The 17,218-nt window shown below is 39.8% G+C and overlaps 1 protein-coding gene across 7 annotated transcripts in view; it reads left to right on the top strand.

Moving 5' to 3' along the window:
• The window catches only part of LOC109100683 (zinc finger MIZ domain-containing protein 1-like), a 124,925-nt gene that overhangs the window by 28,476 nt on the left and 79,231 nt on the right, over positions 1–17,218 (top strand). For all 7 annotated transcript variants that reach the window (XM_042769097.1, XM_042769098.1, XM_042769101.1 and 4 more), the window contains exon 2: positions 3,552–3,670. The gene's annotated coding sequence lies outside the window, so the exon portion shown is untranslated. The remainder of the gene's footprint in view (positions 1–3,551; positions 3,671–17,218) is intronic.

The following is a 17,218-nucleotide window of genomic DNA, read 5'->3' on the forward strand; positions in this document are numbered from 1 at the left end:
GTATTTTTATAACAATAAAGGATTTTTATGACAATAAGCAGTGTGTGGCATTATTAAACATACAAAGAGTGCATGTCTGCCTAGAATCAAAATCAACTAGGCTATAGATCACAATCGGAAGTTATTACAAGCACTCGATGATGGTTTAAAGTGGAAAAATACATTGCTGGTCAGCGCCACCTAGCATGCAGGCAGAAATTAGCAGAAGGCCATAAATAGTTTCGTGCTCGATGTGAAAGCACTGTTCGTCAGTGATTCGCCTCGTTTTTTCGCATTGCGCTCAGTGTGGAATGGCCTTTAAGCTGGGGAAAGTACTTTAACAATTCCAATAAAATTGTTAAAAGTGTTAAAGGAAAAATTACAATTTTCAGCTAAAGGGAAATAAGTAATAGTAATAAAGATAGCTAAATGACAATTTTTTGCTAAATTTCTCAGATGGAAAATCTGAGAATCTGAAATCTGTTGTGTATTTTATATAGACCTCTGTAAACCAAAGTAAATTAAGTGTTTTAATCAAATCATCCCTGAAGATCTGACACATACAACAGCACTAAATGGCTTTGCAGTGTGCTGCAGAAGTGGCTACACAACAGAAGGAATCATTCCACTCTTAAATAAAGTATTCACTTTCTGTTATATCCCCAGGATGTTTTAGAAATGACCAATTGGAAGGGACTGTGCTCAAATCGTTTACATTTTTGACATTTACTCTGGAGCTCCAGTTGATGATATCACTGATTTGGGAGCGAGGTGGAATGCTTGACCTGTTTGTTTTTTTGGGTGGGGGGAGTATTTCTCAGCTAATTTCCCTCTGATAAGTATCTGACAACCCATAGTGTGGCACATTATCTCCAGCTGAGGAAAACTGTTTCTTCAGAGTGTGAATTGATTTTGCTGGATGCCTGTGTGAGGCAGCACTTCAAAATGCTTACCGTTTTTTTTTTTTTTTTAAGATTGAACCCATTTTTTGCCTTCTCTATTTGCATGTAAATGATCAATTATTGCTGTTGGCAGGGTTCTGCCAACCGACTCTTGTCTGTAGTGAAGAACTGTACTGTTTCACCTTAACAGATGATGTTTGCACTCCCGCCCCCCACTTCCATTCGCAATTATCAACTGTTTGCACTGCTGGTTACATTGATTTTTTTCTTTCTTTCTTTCTACATGTCATGACTCAACATTTAGTAGTCTGTTTAAATTGAATTAAGGGTGTGTTATGTGAAAATGACTGGTTCTTTCAGAAATATACCTGAATTTTAGTATGCAGAGAATTACGTGCATGCAGGAGCGTGTCGCATTTAGAGGTTGGAGAAGGGTCATGGTTTTGAAGGGTTGAAGCAAATCAATGGAATTGTGCAGTGTTAGAGAGTACATGGCTGTTTAATTAAAGTCTAGAGATATTATGTCTAAATTAAAATTATTACACTACTATTATATAATTTAACTAAAGGAAATCCTTTTGGCAAATAATAGGCTGTATAAAGTTAAAAGATAAATATGTGGTTAATTTTATTTTATGCTTTTTAGTGTTTTTTTTTTTCACAATTATTGTTCATGACTTTGTCAGAATAGGCCTGCGAGCAATGGAAAGGCACTTGTCCAACACTTGAGTGGAAAATGACTTGTATATAGCACTTCATAAAGAGTGATCACACATTTTAAAAGCATATGCATGTGTTTTCTCTGAATTAGTAACTGTATTGACACTTCCAATAATCTCTCTCATTTTAAAACACATGCTATTACTCAGGCATGCTTTTTTAGTTTTTTTTTTAAACCTCATTGTGAAACAGTTGATACTCGATATCAGTTTGATTTGCCTTAGCTCCCTTCTTTTTTCCTAGATCTGCACATGAAACTTGATTGCAGATATGCACCAAATTTTCCACTACATTTATTTCTCATGAATGTTTGCATATTTCAGTGATTGCCTTCTAGTGGATTCAAATATGCAGAAATGGTAATCTTCCTCTCCTGGAATGAAGCATGTACTCATTTCACAGCCTCTAATTGTGTTTCTGTAAAATGGCCAATTGTTCCACTTGCTCAAAGACTAAAGTAGTTGCTAAAGTAGAATCCTCACTCTGATTGTTCATATTGATATATGAAATAAGTTCACTCACACACACAAAAAGATTTACTTAAGTCTGTTGAAATCTGAATTTGATCACTTACCCATCCAAGTTGTCAGGGTGTTGTGGGTGGTAGCCACATTGCTGTCATTGCTAATGTGTTCAGAGTGTTTTTTTTTTCCATGTTGCTATGTAGTTTCTAGGGCTTTTTGTAGTTTAGTAGGTTGCTGCTAATTGGCCCAAGTCAAAGAATCCACCACCAAGTCTCTATGATACAACTAATTCAATGCAAGTTTTGGATTATAGTTAGGTCAGTCCTCCACACCTTGCCATTGGTTTGTGTGTGTGTGTAAGTGTGTGTGTTTGAGTGAGTGTGTAAATAAGTAAATAAATAAATAAATATGTAAATAAGCGGGTAATTTACTCGCAATGTAGAAGTTTGTAAGTCTAATCATTTAGAAATGTCCAAATGATGCATATCAGTGATGGTTAAGATGAGGTCCAAAAAACTGCCTTGAAACATCTGCTTGGATAAGTTAGAGACTTGGCTCTTCTCTTTATGCCTCACATTTGCAATTTGACCAGCACAACAGGGACAGTGTTTCTGTGTTTGCTCCATCGCAGACATTGCTGCACATTGTCATCTGCTGATCCTGTTCTCGTCAACTTAGAACATATGTGTATCATGCTCTGAGAGATGTGATGGTCAGCCATCCAATCCAGTTAGCAGCTATCTGAGCCGGGTATGATGAGAGTGCCCCATCATTATCACTTGCACATTTATGCCGCACATTACCGTCTGACCTTCCCGTTGCCGTCACTCAGAAAGCAGCCCCGGGAACCCCTGTCACAGGGTGGCAGTTCATGCCAAGAAACCAAAGATTCTCCATCCCTATCACTTATACAGGGTTAATAGGCACTTAATTGGCTTACCTGGCAATGTGCAGTTAGTTGTGAGGTCAGTAAATTAGATTGGCTGCTGACACATAACACTCTACATGTTTATAGCGCTTTTGCAATTTCATAAAGCATCTCTCTGTTCTTCCCCTTTGTTTTACACTGTCCTTAACTCCCAGCGAACTGTGAAGGAGCTCACCCAGCCATTTAAGAAACGTATCGTGTTAAAGTGTGGTAACCGCTATATATAATGAATTCTGGATTAGGAGTGACAAAGCGGCTCTATGATAACCTTTCGGAAGGACGCAGTTTGTGAGCAGTGGGAAGCGGGTTATAGCAGGAGTCTTTACTCCTAGACAGCCCAGGGTGGCTGCGTTTGATGTCACTCTAGCTGAAAACTCCCCAGCGCAACACAAACAAAACATGCCATACCAGACCTGTGCAGGATACATCAGTAGAGCGGGAAATGTCAGATCGTCAGGGGTGTATGTGTGAAGTGAATTACTTTGGTTTGGAGAGCAGTCCTGGGAGGATACTCTAATTTCAAGCTGAAGGTGTAACGTGTCTTTTATTTTTTTGCAGGTGCGGTGGACCCTAGTGTAGACGGGAGCTCACGGAGGGACCTTCTCCACGGAATATATGAAGGGTGGGGAGGGGGAGGGGGGGCTGCTGACGTTACTCCCAGCTTGCAGAACACACAGGTTGGCATGCCTTTAAATTTGAAGTTGTTTTCTTTAAATTTCATGGTTCAAGGTTTTATTTTTCCTTTTTTCATTTATAGTGCCTGTAAATTTAGATGTTTTTCCTTACTGTACAATTAATTTATTGCCTTTTTCCATTTAGATTAGTACTGTTTTTGATTCTAAAGCAGTGTTTCCTGTGCATTTTTTTTTTTTTTTGTCCTAAGTACTCACCATTTTTTGTGTCCAAGCGGACAGTGCGCATACAACAGTGTGCACGCAAGGTGAAATGTTCAGACAGTCCACTTTCATGTTTAGAGTCATTAGGTGGTACTGCGCATGTGTCGAACTCATCCATCCATGTGGAAACTGCTGTGCGCGAGACTGAGCAGAATGCAGAAAATGAAGTATACCTGAACCTTTAGGCTTAGGCTTTAGTAGAACAATCATTAGCTTACTTGCAATTGACTATTAAAATAAATTTAGGCCATCAAAATGTATGAGAAAAATATAGCAAAGAAAAAAATATATGGTTTCATATTTTTGAAACATTTTATAAGAATTTATATAAAATATGTAAATGTATATATAAAATATATATTTACATTTGCTTATTATTAGTTGTTTTCATAATTTAGTACTTTTTGTTATTTTTAAACATTAAACATAGTAGTATTTTTGTTACAATAAATGCATAAATATATGCAAATATTTAAAATGGAGGAAAAATATATATGCGTTCATATTTTTTTACATTTTTTTTCATGTAAAAATATATAAATACATTTTATTTGTTTGTTTGTTTGCTTGCTTGCTTTTAGGGCAGTGAATAACCAAAATGAAATAACTAACAGGGAAAAAGAGGACTAGGATGTAACTCAGGCCAGTCTTGAACCTTTATCAAGCACAGCAGCCCTTTATATGTCACTTGCAACACACTACTTTCTTTGCCACAGCTCTGATGTTTTTAGCAACTCATGTATGTCATTCTACATATCAGCATCAGCTATTTGAAAGAAATCCTGGTTGACCCCTAGTACTAAAGATTTTCATATGGTCACTATGAGTGTATGTAAATGACTCTCATTGTCTCAAAACTCATGAAAAATCACGAAACAGTAACAACAATTCAAGCGGCTTAGAACAAAGTACGTAACATCTGGATAACGCTTGACCTTTGCACATTGTACTCTGTACCGGCAGCGGGTCATTCCCGTCCTCTGCCATAAGCTACGAGATGTTTACATATTCCGGACAACTATGCCTTTTCATGGGAGCGTGGTGGGCATAGAGGAGCACGCTGGGTTGATTTGGCCAAATTGAAAGCCTGTGAGTAATATACAGCAGAGCAGAGCTGGGCTGGATGGACGTCTGGTAGTGTTTATGCACAGGGTAGCTACATCTGCACACAGCCCAGTCCTGCGGATGCCTCATACCCTCAGGCCTCCAGCACCTGCATAATGGAACAACAGAGAAGAAAGAAAGGGGAAAAGGGATCAAATGACAAGGGCTAGGGTTTCTCACTTCAAATGTTTCTAATTTTTTGACTTACACCAGGAAAATATTTCCAAGACCTCAGAGAGCTGTGTGTCGATATGATAGAGTGGCCTTGTCGCTGTTTCATAAACATTTGTCTTATTATAGGCAGTTCTCCCCAACGCCATTCTTGGAAATTCGTGGAGGAAAACACATTTCTGTGAAATGATCGCTATTTTTTTGCCCTCCGCTTTTTAGTCAGGGATTAAGAATTGGGACAGGCGGGGGCAAGGAGAGAAATAAATAAATATATAGAAGTGGTGGTTAATCTCGCTTAGTGCAGTGTGAACGCTGAGCAGTGCTGTAGCCTGACAAACATCTGCCTCACACACAGCCGAGCGGGATCAGCTAAAGCGATTAGCGCGCTGCGCACTCACGTCAGCCTGTGTAGACGGGTGCCCGTTACAGAAGCCAGAACACCAGCCTTTCCTCCCATACTCTACCTGGAACACTGACACTGCAGTGAGAGGCCCCGCTCTGAAAGTAGTGCAAGAACCGCCTCACAAACGCTACCCTTTTCCAATACGCATATGCTCTTGTCTTTTTTCCCTTCCTCAGAACAAAGCAACATGTAGCTCTGAGGATTGAGCAGTCTGCCATGGTACTAAAGCAGATGCTTATCACAGCCAGAGTTGTATCCAAAACTTTTTAATTAGCATGTATGTAATGAAATATGCCATTCATTAAGGTGTAATTGTAATTTTACACTTGCTTTGTACCGAGACGGGGGCCTTGATGTGATAGCAGGTGACCTTTCCATTGCTGTGTATAAAGAGAGACTGTATTCTGCACATGCTTTAACAGTTAACCTCATTACAGCAAAGGAGGGGCGATACTTCCTGAAAGGGGTCTCGGCAGCTTTCTTTTTTATTTTTTTCTCCTTTTCATTTCCACTTCTTTTTAATTTTATTTCTCTTTTGTGTTCTTCACCGCAAAAATTTGATTAATGTGCATTTTCATCATGTTTTCCAGAACAATATATTTAAAATATGAAAACTTTTTTTCCCATAATTTTTTGTACTTTTATAAAATTAAGACAAATTTCTGAAAACGAGGCTCAATATTTTATATTCATATGTTAAATTAATATTTTACTCCTGGTTTCATGGATTTGAAACATTTGATAAGAATTTGTATAATTTATAAAATATGTAAATGTACGAACTAAAAATGTATAAAACATATTTTATATGTACTTATTGTTATTATTAATTGTTGTTATTGTCATAATTATTATTATTACTTTTTATTATATTTAAACTTTAAATGTGTTAGTATTATTATTAATTTTAGTTATAATTATAAACATATTTATATATTTATATATATATATAAGGGAACAAGATCAAAATGCAGATTAATAACATTTTGACCTGAGAAAAGAAGATATGAGAACAGAAAAAAAAAACATCTCAGTTATGTGTGGTAACCCTCGTTCCCTGATGGAGGGAATGGAGACGTTGTGTCAAAGTTTCGACACTAGGGGTTGCACTTGGGAGCCCAGACACCTCTGACATTGAGAAAAGGCCAATGAAATTAGCAAAATTTGCATAGTTGGCCACGCCCTGGACATCCAGGTATAAATAGGCCAGCAATGCATTTGCTTACTCGTTTTGTTTTGAGGAGTCAAGAAGCATCTCAACCACTCAGAAGCAGTTCTGAGTTGTGGCATAAGGGACACAACGTCTCCGTTCCCTCTGTTAGAGAACGAGGGTTACCATACGTAACAGAGACGTTCCCTTTCAGATGGTCACTTCAGTGTTGTGTCGAAGTTCTGACACTAGCAGTCTCTATACTAAATGCCACAGCTGCTGAACTGCGTTATGAGTCCATGGGGGCGCAGATGTTGACAAGTCCAGCGTTCCACGACCAAATGCACCTTACCACCTCGTAACCTTCCAATGTCCAAGACTTATGACCTCACTTTCCAACATCATGGAGAGCCGTCATGTAAGGCAGAGGTCAACTCCAGCTGGAGCCTAAATGCTGGTTGTAACGTTGGGTAAGTGTTAGTTTTCCCATGTGGGAAAAGAACACTATGGAGACCACATCCTACCAAAGGGTAGTTAACATATGGAGATATATCCTATGGACTTACTAAAAGGTAGTATTACATAGAGAAGTTTTCTGTGGTGGTCTCCGCATAAGGGGAGAACTACCAAGCATAGAAACAAGTAACAGGCTGACTGTCTGTCTAAGGGAAACAATGAATCCTATTCGGAACAGAGCAGTGGACTAATACACTTATGGGGTCACTAAAGGGAGCCACATCATACGGAGCACTAATCCATTATGAGAGCTTACTCAAGGGATACTTACTCGTAATGGATTCCTGTAGCAAGTTCCTCTGTTAAACTCAGGTACGTAAGGGAGTGCCATGAGTAATGGAAGGGTAGTCCAGGGTTCATAAGAAGGAACTGAACTGGACTCAGTAAGCGTACATTATCACCTCAGAGAGGGGAAGTTGCTAAATGCAAGCTCACATCCTACCAGCCACCTTGAGTTCAAGAGTTAGTACAGACAGTCTGAAACTCTGTGTGGATTCCAAATAGATGCGTAGGGCTCACACCAGGCACAACAGTGACAGGTCAGGGTCCCCCTCTTGTGGGGGGATAGCTTGCATGTCTACCACCTGATCTCTAAAAGAAGTTATGGGAACCTTGGGCACATATCCAGGCCGGGGTCTCAGGACAACACAAGAGTCTGCCGTCCTGAATTCTAGGCACATTTCATTAATGGAGAGGGCTTGGAGATCCCCTACCCTCTTGATAGAATTGAGCACAGTCAGGAAGGAAGTTTTCATAGAGAGGGCAATAGGTCCAACTGACTAAAGGGGCTCACACGGATCTCTCTGTAAAGCCTGAAAGACTGAAAGCCTGAGAGATCCTAAGAGGGGATGAGGCGTGGTCTTGGAGGTTTCAACCACTGGGTGCCTCCTAGGAATCTGATAACCAGATTGTGCTTCCCCACCGATCTGCAATGTACGTGTTGTGGTTCATTGCAATAGCGGCCACGTACACCTTGAGTGTAGATGCATGACAGGCGCCAGTCCAGGCCCTCCTTGAGGAAGGATGGCGCAGGTCCAATGCCACATCTTTGAGGATCCTTTCCATGGGAACAACACCAATTAACGAAAATGCGCCATTTAAGGTCATATAGCTGCCTTTTAGAGGGGGTCCTAGCCTGTGTAATGGTATTCACCACTGCAGGTGAAAGACCTCCGAGTTCCTCCTGATCACATCCAGGGACCAGACACAGACGTTCCAGAGATCTGGGCGTGGGTGCCTGATTGTACTCTTCCCCTGGGAGAGCTTTTGCTGTTGCCATCTGCTCCTCTTTGGCGGATTCCCCTGATGAGGGACCTTCTCTTCCAGGGGAAGGGCACAATCAGACCAAACACGATCCTCTGAGAGGCCTGCTGTCATAGTGAACAAGTCCAATCTACACTGAAAAAAGAGATACCCTGCACAGGGGAGTGTTTGCTCTTTTTTAATTTGACACAAAGTCCTATTTGTGCTAGGTGGTCAAAGAACTGTATGTGCAAACCAACTCTCACACGTGAGCTAAAATATGCCAGTCATTGAGAATGTGAATGCCCACTTACCTTAGAGGGTTAAGGGCAGCCTCGAAGGGAAGAACTTTGTACTAATATGCCTGTCCTTTGAAGGCAAACAGAAGAAACAACCTGAGTCTTGGAAGGACCGAGACATGAAAGCATGCGTCCTTCAGGTCTATTGCCATGAACCAATTGGTACCTGACACAGGTTAACATCAAAGAACAGCAGCATTCTGTGTACACACTGAGGTAACAGAATGCCACTGAACTTCGGCGAATGCCTGGTGAACTGAATCACATAGCCGAGCCAAATGGTCCTGAGGAGCCATCAGGAAGGGCCGGGGAGTTTAACCAAGCACCCAGACACCTTGCCAACAGTCTCACTGAAATTACATTTGATGTACCTGGGGCAGGGTTCCTGCTGCTTTGTGGAACAGAAGTCACAGTGGCAGAGGACATATGTCCTTTGGGTTGTACAATGCCTTGTCCTCCAGGTCAAAGAAGTCACTGACAAATGCGGTAACCAGAGTTAGCTGACATGCATCATACGGACTCGATGACTGTCCTGTTGCATCAGAATCTGCATCCAAACAGGTTCTGATGCCCAATCTTAGCATACATGGGAGGGCCAGAAATGCCAGGAGTGTGACATGGGAAGGAGAAAATAGCTCTTTAAATGACCATCTGGTGACTGCTCTGCCATGTGGCAGACAGCCAGAGCCCAGCAGGATCCACCTTCCGTCCCCACAGCGGAAGTGGAGCTAGGCAGGTCAGCTGGTTCCTCCTCCCTGGTTCACCCATCTCAGGATCGCTACGAAGAGTTCTTAGCTTCCTGAGGACAGGCTGGCGGTGCCTCTTTCCTGCGAGTGACTGGCTGCTGTTCAGGCTTGACTGCCAACCCAAGCTGTTGCGGGGCCTCAGGAGTCCTCGGAGGGGGCCTTCCCCAGCACCGAACAGGAGTGCAGGGGTAGAACCTAACCCACGCCGAGGCAGGATGCATTTACTGGCCTCCGTTTGTTTTTATCCGTGGAGAATTGCTGTGCAAATTCTTCGACAGTGTCGCCAAAGAGACCAACCTGAGAAATTGGGGGCGTCGGGAAAGCACACTTTCTCAGCATCCCACATCTCTGCCAGTTTGAGCCAAAAGTGGTGCTCCTGCACCCCAGATGTGGACATTGCCCTCCCAGAGCCTGCGCCATGACCTTCGTAACCCAAATGGCATAGTCAGTCACTAAATTCGGTTCCTGCATGCTCCGTGTTGGGACCACCCTTGTGCAGACCCTGGCCTGAATACTAGTAGGATAGCCATGGTGTGCAGAGCAGATACAGCTTGTCCAGAAGCAGTATAAGCTCTTGCAAAAAAAGGACGAGGTAATTTATGTGCTCTAGATGGGAGTCTCAGACGGCACCTTCATGTGGCGGCATCTTTTGTGCAAATGCACTGCAATCGCTCTCTACACCCGGGGAACCCCCGTATATTCCCTCGCTGGACCACTGTCAAGGGTGGTTAGAACAGAGGAACTGCTGTAATGTGTTATGGCAGAAAGGTGCCCTCCATGATTTCATCAGCTCTTTGTGCACTTCAGGGAAGAAAGCACGTCATCAAGACCTTGTACCCAGAAGTAGAAGGGGCAGGATGGGAAGCAGCTGAGGTAACTCACGGTCTTTATAAAAAAAAAAAAAAAAAAAAAAAGAAGGCGAGCATCCCCAGCTGTGGCGAAGGCAGTGATGCTCTGTGCGAGGCTGACTTGGTTTTCCACCCTCATTTTCCAATAGTATTGTGACTTGCCTCTTACATTGTGTGGCTCCTCAAACATGGCTAAGTAGCTGGTGATTTACTTTTTTGAGAAAAAATTGGCGTGATTATTTATGTATTTTATATATTTTAAAATATAATTGAAAGCTTAAGTGTGTAATTTTGTAATCACAACTTAATGTATTACTCTGTTTGAGCAACCTAACCCTAAAAAAAACATTGGCCCAACTATTAGTGTGAGTTTGGGGGCAGGGCTGTCTGACTGTGCAGTGGCACACAGAGGGAAAGTTTGATAACCTGTTCGCAAATTTAGTGGTGCAGAAATTACACATTTTAATTTTCAAGTCTAGCCACCTCTTTTTCATGTAATGAAATAATAATATTTATGTCTTTGTTGTCTCCCATACCAAATGATAAAGCAACACAGTAAGAAATAACTTGGACAGTGAAGTTTTCTCTGGGCATATGTACAGTACAAGCCACATGGTGTCTTTGATAAAGAAAAAGGATGTCAGCACACTTAGGATTAGCTCACACCACAGGCATTAACATCAACATCCCAGCTCCTGTAGCACCCAAGATTCACTTCTCTTTGATATCTAGCCTCCGCAGTTACAGGAGGAAAACACATCTGAGATGAAAACACTCCCAATTCTGTTTCTCTTTTCGATCTGTGGGAAGGTAGTACTTTCCTCTGTGAATTATTGTGTCCTCCATTGATAATAGCAGAGCCTCGGCCAGTTGTAGCAGTGTACTAAAACTGTAGTTTTCCAAGCTGAAATCTACTCGATGCTTTAAATATTTAAACTATAGTTTGAAGTAGTTAGCTACACTACAAGTTACTAAGAAAAAAGCTATTTAAAGTGACTGTAACTTTTTAAATGTATACACTACCATTCAAAAGTTTGTTGGTAAGATTGTTTTGCATGTTTTTGAAAGAAAATTGTTCACAAAGGCTGCATTTTTATTTTATTTTATTAAAAACAGTAATGTTTTGAAATATTAGTACAAGTTAAAATAACTTTTTTATTTTGATATAGCCATATATTAAATCCATAGACCTTTGTCAAGTTAGACGCCAGATTGAATTTAATGCGAATCAAACAAGGCTGTGAGGTATAGATTCAGTCTTTACAATGACACACACTGAATAAAGGTCATAGATCACATACATTTTGCCAACTCAACTGTCAAAACTGTTTTATGGAGTTTTTACTTTTTCTAATGAACATTTCTTTCAGATAGACGTTTAGTCAAGTGAACTATCTGTATGCTTTTACTCAACTGTACAATCCATTGAATGTCCTGTACCTCTACCCCTCAGAGCCTTGTTTCCTTTCCTGTCAAAAATTAAATATGTTACCCTGACTAAGGTCTATTATTTCAGTCTTAAAGGGATAGTTCACCCAAAAATGAAAATTTTATGTTTATCTGCTTACCCCCAGGGCATTTAAGATGTAGGTGACTTTGTTTCATCAGTAGAACACAAACCAAGATTTTTAACTCAAACTGTGCAGTCTACCACTCTTATAATGTAAGTAGATGGGAAGCACAGCTAAAACATACAATAAAACTAAAAAAAGACATACACAAACAAAACCAAATTAAACCTCGCGACTCGTGACTATACATTGATGTGTAAAGACACTAAACGATCGGTCTGTGCAAGAAACTGAACAGTATTTATATCGTTTTTCCTCTGATTCACACAATGTCCGAACTGTTAGAACTCTTCTGAGCACGTCCTCCTATGTGCGTTCTCAGCAGCAGGCATGTGAGGCGTCTTCTTTTTCTTGCTTTATGGTGGATCGCAGACTTATAAGTGCATTACCGCCACCTATGTCTCAAATGGACCATTGACACACTATCTACAATCTCAAATAGGAGTGTCAGTGGTCCACTACAGTTAAGTTGAAGTTGAGAACAGTAAGTTAAGTTAAGTTGAAGTTACACAAGTTAAGTTGAAGTTGAATAAAGCAGCAGGTTAGTAAATAATTTCTACAAAAAAAGACCATAAAAATGCTCTTCTGAGAGTTCTTTTCAGGTAATGAATCAGTGAATCATTTAAAACAAACTGTTAATTTTTGTTCATCTGAATGAACCGATCAGCCTCACTCTCAGTCAAATAAGACAGCTTTGCCATGAATTGCCTATATACTGGCACTTTGTTGTTGTTAATGGAGGTTTGCCATTAAGTTACTTTACTTTTTTCCTTTTTCTTTTCATTGTTGGCTCAGATTAAGTTCAACACCCCTTTTGAATGGAAGGTGTTGAAACAAGCTGAAATATCCCTTCTACCCATGCCAAAAGTGCATTCATGAAGAGCACTGACTGTTCAATGCGGGACAGATGTGGTGATTCCTCTGGAAGTATGTCTTTTGTGTAAATGGGAAATGAAAGCTTAGGCTGGGATGTTCTTCATCTTACTTTTGGAGGTGAAGAGGCAGTGGATTTTGCATCTGTGTTGCGTTTATGCCAGTGGCAGCTAGCATCCTGATAGGGGTCACAGTTTGACACTATGCCAAAGCTGATAGTCAAGAACACTGTTCCAGTGTAGCATACATTTGAGCGTGCAATGTAGTCTAGTCTTGTAACCTATTGATTTTAAAAACTCAGAAACTCAACCATTTGAAATTATTGTTACTCATAGGTTGTCATAACAGTGAAACTTTTCCTTTGTCAGTTGTTTGCCAATAAAAACTAACATCTGAATCATTAAATGCACAGACGTGTGTGCTACCCGTGACAGGAAGCTATATGATTACAAAAGCTGTTTTCTGTTAGCCTGCCAGGCTATGCAGCCATGATGAATGAGTGTAATATACAGTGCATCAAGAGTGGACACATGCATTAATGGCTCTGAATAATTTGAGCAATACATTTCAAATGCTACTTTCATGCAGAGGCTGACTGTTTCTGAATGATTTAATCTTGTTGAGTTGTGTCTCTCCCCTCCCATTCGTGTCAGTAAACAGGAAAACAATGTGCTCATTTGAATAATATCACAAATTGTGTAGTTCCTGGCAGTCCCGGGCTGTGCCGTGTGAAGGGTGCCAGCCCTCAGGGTCTGAGTGAACAAAAACAAATCACTGCATTGCTTACACAATTACAAACCTGCATTCTATTCATCTGCACAGGATATGCGAATTACTTATCTGAATGCGTCTCCAGATATTATCACTAGTGCACAGTGTTGCACAGATTGAGATGTACGAGAGATAAGTTCTAGAAGCAGATCAGTGTGCATATGCATAAGTGAAATCTGGCTGGCATAATAGGAATATCATTTTAATATAGAGACTGTCAAAGATTAGCTTTATTTTATATATTGTCAAGTTATAATAAGACAGTATAATATTTAGAAAAAAAGGAACCTATTTACCTTTTTTTTTCCTTTTACTGAGCCAGTTAAAAGATTCAGAATGGTGTTTTGAATAAGGCTCATTTTTATCCAGTGAAACATTCCGAGCTGTTACTCACTCACTGAATCATTTTTCGGTTCTGTTGCATTTGAAATGAAATGAACATCATTATAGTAGTGTTATCATATAATGTTTTATTTTATATATATATATATATATATATTCACAACAGAGTTGTCTTTTGGCACTGGAAATTATGTAGGTACTGCTAATCAGTGCTGCATTTTATTTTTTTTTATTTCATTTTAATTTAATTCAGTATTCAACCATCTACAATTTAAAGTGGTCCTTCAATTTGTTTTCCATCAGAAATCTAAAAGAAGTCACTTGGTCCTAAGTGTTTCATTTTTGGAGCCAATAGCTTCCTAGTAGTTGTTCTGGTCTGGATCCCTGGAAGAGCTTGAGAAGTATTGGGGTGGAGGCTGAGCTCAAACAAAGCCTTAAATTATCAGAACATACTGTCTCATCCAGCTGCACTGATTATATGAATTTCTCTCATTTATTTGCTGGTGATTTAGGGCGTTCACGATGTTGGTGTTGCTGGCTGGCAGATCTATCTGGTGTTGATTTACGGATGCAGTCTGTTGGATAGAAAATCTGAGCCTATTATGATTCTGCCCAGACCAACATTAAAATGTGTATTTATTACACTTCCAGTTTTTATGTTTGATCCGTAGCAGGCGGTGTGCACCAGATTGGGTGCTCTCATTTGACAAACCTCCATTTTGCTTGTATCTGACAGCAGTCATCCCGACGCATTATATCAAACATACTCATACTACCCCTCCAATCATATTTTTATTCTCTCCTTCCAACTCTGAGCTCTTTATAGACTCTATGAAGAAAGACAGATGTTCCAAGTTTCTTGGTTTCCCCCACCCCAGACTCTTCATGTTGGGTCCCGGTGCCACCTTTGGTTCAAGGCCCCTAGAAGGATCCGCAGATGTGTAGCGGTCTTCACTCTCTCAGAACTGCTGTGACAAAGCAATTAAGGAGCTGAGATGATAAGGAAATTTTAGTGTCAGTAAGGATGTCTCTGAATGTCTACGAGGAAAGACGAATATGGTATGCATTTTAAACCAGCAGGGCATTCAAGAGCTGAATGAAAATGATTCCATCTCCAGCGAGGCCTCCTGTAGCCCCACACCTTCCAAAGGAGGAGAGCTTGAAAGACATCCAGACTGAGTTTAAGGCCTTTGCGCTTGTGTTAATGAAGCACAGAGAGGGAGGGAGAAGGGGCCTCTGATATGTGTTTAATTAGCAGAGGGTCTCGCTAACTGACTATTAAACTTCTGATTACAGTGTGGAATTTCGCTTAAATTAAGGAGTTCGAGAACTCTTTGAATGGAAGTGATGACAGGAATAGGACAGTTGTTCAAGTAGGTAGCTTGCTGGTTCTTGGCCCCTCTTGGCGCTAATTTTATATTATAGGATTTTATATTATATATAATATGTAATAATAATTCTTAAACATTGATATAAATTGTTTCATAATGTTATATTCTATATTGATATATTATTTCTTTAATTGTAAATTTATGTAATAATAATCATAACAATAATATAACTGTATTTATTTATTCATTCATTCTTCAGCACCAAGATGTTTTGCTTTGCAACATTTTTTTCATTACAATTAAGCACATTTTACCTCAATTCATTTCTCCAATGCAAAAATGGATAACATTATTTAGTTAAATATAATATTGTTTTATGTTATCACAGAAAATTGTCTCAATTAATTGTTAATGAAAATATATACATTTTATGTTATAGTTTTATTATTTATTAAATTATAATACTATTTGTTTTTAAATATATATAATAATAATGTATACTCATAATGTTTTTTATTTGTTATTTTTATAAATATGTATTGTAGTAGTATGAATAATATTATCATTATTTTTATTTATTCATTCATTTATTTTTCTGGCACCAAGATTTTTTTACTTTATGACATTTTCATTAAAGTTAAGCACATTTTACCTCAATTCATTTTTGCAATACGAAAAAATAACATTGTTAGTAAAATATTTATACTTCGCAGTGTTTATGATATTTGCATACTTATCATAAAATGGTAATTTTTGGTCATAAAAATGGGTTTCTTTTTCTTTTTGGGGTGTAACAAGACTTGAATACATTTTTGTAAGATTAATATGACTGGTCAGAGTTTTGGAGCCAAGTTGCAATGCTTAGCATTACGTCACATTCAGCTAAAAAGGCTAAGTGTCACAAGCTATCCGCTGATGTTCCCAGATATTTCACACATGCACAAGCACAGTTTCAACTTTTTTGAGAGGCAAATAGCTGCATGGCTGCATGCACTGCAGTAGATTGTTTTACTGTCCAGACCCAGATACCAGAGAGTGAGTTATTCCCTGCACCGTGACCTGATTAATTGAGAATGTCTGAGGTTGTCTGTGGGTTGTGTTCAGGCTCCAGTCGCTGCCCCAACCTCATCCATCTCAAATGCTTGTGTCTAAAGGTTGGCCTCCGAACACTGACCCCTCGCCTCAGCTGCAGACAAAAAGTCAGTGTGCTTAAGTTGATTGAATGAGAGGGAGCAAGAGAGTGAGTGCGGGATCAAGAGAGAAAGATAGTGCCAGAGCAAGTGAGAGACAAAAAGAGGCAACATTTAGACAGCTGCACGCGTAGCACTATGTATCCATGTCTGTCAAAGGAAGATATTTCTGTCTCCTTAGTGCGGCCCACAGGCTTCCAAGCAGGCCATCTCAATGTCATCACCGTCACCCTGCTGTCATTGGCTAAAAAGGCCCGGCTGCGTGCATGCCTGAAGAACAGCATGTGCTGGAGTTAAGGGCTCTGCTAGCCCAGGCCTAATTGGAGTGCGTCAGTCAGGCAGCTTGACTCATCGAAAATTACTGGGAGCAGTGCGCTTAATAGGAAAGCAGAGAAGAATGACAATAAGGTCATGATACCGTCACATTCAATGACAACGATCACATTCCAAGGCTGTGGTAGTTATATCCTATGTTGACAGTGTAAGCAACGATAGACGATGAAATGGTGTTGAGAATGAGACCTGTAATATAGATACACTTAGGGTCCAAAAATGGCTTCAGTGAGTACAAAAAGTCACTTTCTTAGGAGACATAATATGCGGTTTAAATTGAATTGAAAGAAGAGTCTGACCTCGCTGATATAAGTGACATGAGCAAATTAAATGAGTCATCAGCTAAAGAAAACATCTGTTCCGACTTGGAACTTGGAGCCTCATTCTTTTCTATTTACATGTTACACACAAATCACATTAAGGCACCAAAATGCCAAGA

The sequence above is a fragment of the Cyprinus carpio genome, chromosome A13, assembly GCF_018340385.1.
Source record: "Cyprinus carpio isolate SPL01 chromosome A13, ASM1834038v1, whole genome shotgun sequence".
Taxonomy (NCBI): Eukaryota; Metazoa; Chordata; class Actinopteri; order Cypriniformes; family Cyprinidae; genus Cyprinus; species Cyprinus carpio.